Source organism: Lipotes vexillifer, unplaced genomic scaffold (assembly GCF_000442215.2).
Source record: "Lipotes vexillifer unplaced genomic scaffold, Lipotes_vexillifer_v1.1 scaffold1079, whole genome shotgun sequence".
Taxonomy (NCBI): domain Eukaryota; kingdom Metazoa; phylum Chordata; class Mammalia; order Artiodactyla; family Lipotidae; genus Lipotes; species Lipotes vexillifer.
In genome coordinates this window covers 99,087-101,511 of record NW_006772344.1, presented here as the reverse complement: position 1 = coordinate 101,511, position 2,425 = coordinate 99,087, and the positions used below count along the sequence as shown (strand labels likewise).

The 2,425-nt window shown below is 44.3% G+C and overlaps 1 pseudogene; it reads right to left on the bottom strand.

Annotated features, from left to right (window-relative positions):
* Positions 1-1,339: 1,339 nt before the first annotated feature.
* LOC103091425 (V-type proton ATPase 21 kDa proteolipid subunit pseudogene) lies at positions 1,340-1,957 on the bottom strand (annotated as a pseudogene).
* Positions 1,958-2,425: the final 468 nt, after the last annotated feature.

Below are 2,425 nucleotides of genomic sequence, written 5' to 3'. Positions count from 1 at the left end.
ATGAAATAATGCCATTTGCAGCAACATGAATGAACCTAGAGATTATCATACTAAGTGAAGTCAGTCAGACAGAGAAAGACAAATATCATATGATGTCACTTATATGTGGAATCTAAACACATGATACAAATGAACTTATTTACAAAACAAAAACAGACCTACAGACTTCAAAAACAAACTTATGGTTACCAAAGGGGAAAGGTGGGAGGGGAGAGGGATAAATTAGGAGTTTGGGATTAACATATACATACTACTATAAATAAAACAGATAAATCAACAAGGACCTGCTGTGTAGCACAGGGAACTTTACTCAATATTCTGTAATAACCTATACGGGATAAAAATCTGAAAAAGAATGGAAATATGTTTATGTATAACTGAATCACTTTTCTGTACACCTGAAACTAACACAACATTGTAAATCAACTATACTCCAATATAAAATAAAAATTAAATTAAGAAAAGAATAACTTCAATTGCAAAAAATAAAAAAGAAGAAATGTACAAGGAACCTAGAATATCTTATTATACCAGATATAAAGAAAGCTATCAAAGACTATTAGAGTCACGTTAAATGACTCTGCAGCCCACTAGTCAACAAGAACCACTGACCAGGCCTGACTACTGCTCCATGGGATGGGAGATACCTGGGATTCTTGACTGCTGGACCCATAAGGACAGCAGGCAGTGTAACCACCATTCAAACCTCCTTGTCAATCTGCCTCGTGCATAGTGTAGGCAAACCTCTGGTCCCAGGAATATGGCCTGGTGGGCCACAGGGGCCTGACACCCAAGGGCAAGTGTGCAAGAGCTAACTGCAAACGTGTGTTCCACTGTGACTCGGCATCGAGGCTCCCTGGAATCAGTTCTCAGGTCTGGCTGTGTAGAGGTAGATGAGGCCACGAAAAATTAAAAATGAACCAAAAAACCACTGAGCAGAGAGAGGGCAGTATGAGCAACAGTAAGAATAAAAACTCCAACAAGAGGAAGATATATTAGGCTAGTGATTTGTTGAAAATTAAAGCTTCTGAATTATGACACATTTCCCTTTCACTTTTTTTTACCCAGACAAATACCATGTTTATTTCACAAACACTGGGAAGATGGGTTGGAGGTAGAGGTGGGACACGGGTGCAAAATTGCACACAGTCATCAGCAGCCCACTTGCCACACTGAGGGTCCAGCCAGGCAGTGCCTCCAAGTCCACAGGCAGCAGAAGTGAGTGCAGGGAGGGCCCTGAACACCAAGCCCCCTGAAAGCCTAAGGGGCACAGCTCCAGCTGTCGCAGGAAAACCACAAATAAATAAGAGTGGGGGGTGGTCCCACCCACACAGATCATCTAATCACTCATCTTCACTCTGGAGGTCTGAAGGATTGCAACGATGACCCCAAAGAGGCCGATGGCGCTGCCAAAGATCTCCACAATGAGAATCTTTACAAAGAGGCTGGGGTTCTGCACATCAGCCAAGGTGGCTCCACTGCCCATGATGCCCACACAGACTCCACAGAAGAGGTTAGACAGGCCCACTGTGAGGCCAGCCCCAAACATGGAGTAGCCTGCATGGTAGTTTTGACGGCCAATGGCCTTGGGGTCAGTAGCACTGCAAAGCTCAGCCATGTTGCTAATGACAATCGCCATGATGATGCCGTAGATGGCCACAGCCTCACAGAAGATGATGCTGATCAGGTTCTTGGTCTTAATCCTGGGGGCCTTCACCCCTTCCCCAGTGATGGAAGAGCCAGTGATGTAGATGCCCCACGCTGCCCCAGCCACAGACAGGGAGATAGCTAGACCAATGCCCAGGTTTGACCACATGACAGGGGAAGTCTCCGTCAGGAACCATGCCACATCAAAGCGGGAGCCCAAGTCAAAACTGGTGTAGCAGATTCCCATGACGAGCAGGCAGGCCCTGAAGGCCACGAAGACCCTGGAGTAGAGCAGCACTAGCCCCTTCATGGCGGCAACGACGCCATCGGGGGGCGGGAGCTCAAACCGCGTCCCTGCATCCGCTGTCCACCCTGCAGCCTGTGGGCCCGCCCCGCAGTGTCACCTCCCCTTTCATTTTTATTGATTCCTTTTCCCTGTTATTTTTCATTGTACCAGTAACATTCTTTTTAGAGGAAAAACACTGAAATACAAACATTAATATATGTATTTGAAAGTAGATATTTTCCCAATACTAAGCACATGGTGTATCATATATTTTCCATGTTGAAAATATTCTTTTCTCTGTGGGAGAGTGCCAGCTGTTTAGTGGTATGCAAAGGAACTTATTTTACCCTTAATCCGCAGAACCTCCTAGGGGATACCACTGTAAAATATGTCAATGTTTTTTTTTTCCTGGAAATGGTCTACTAAATATTTAATCTCTTTTCTTTATTATCTTCAGAAATTAAAACATTAGCATGAAAAATTTCAAAATTT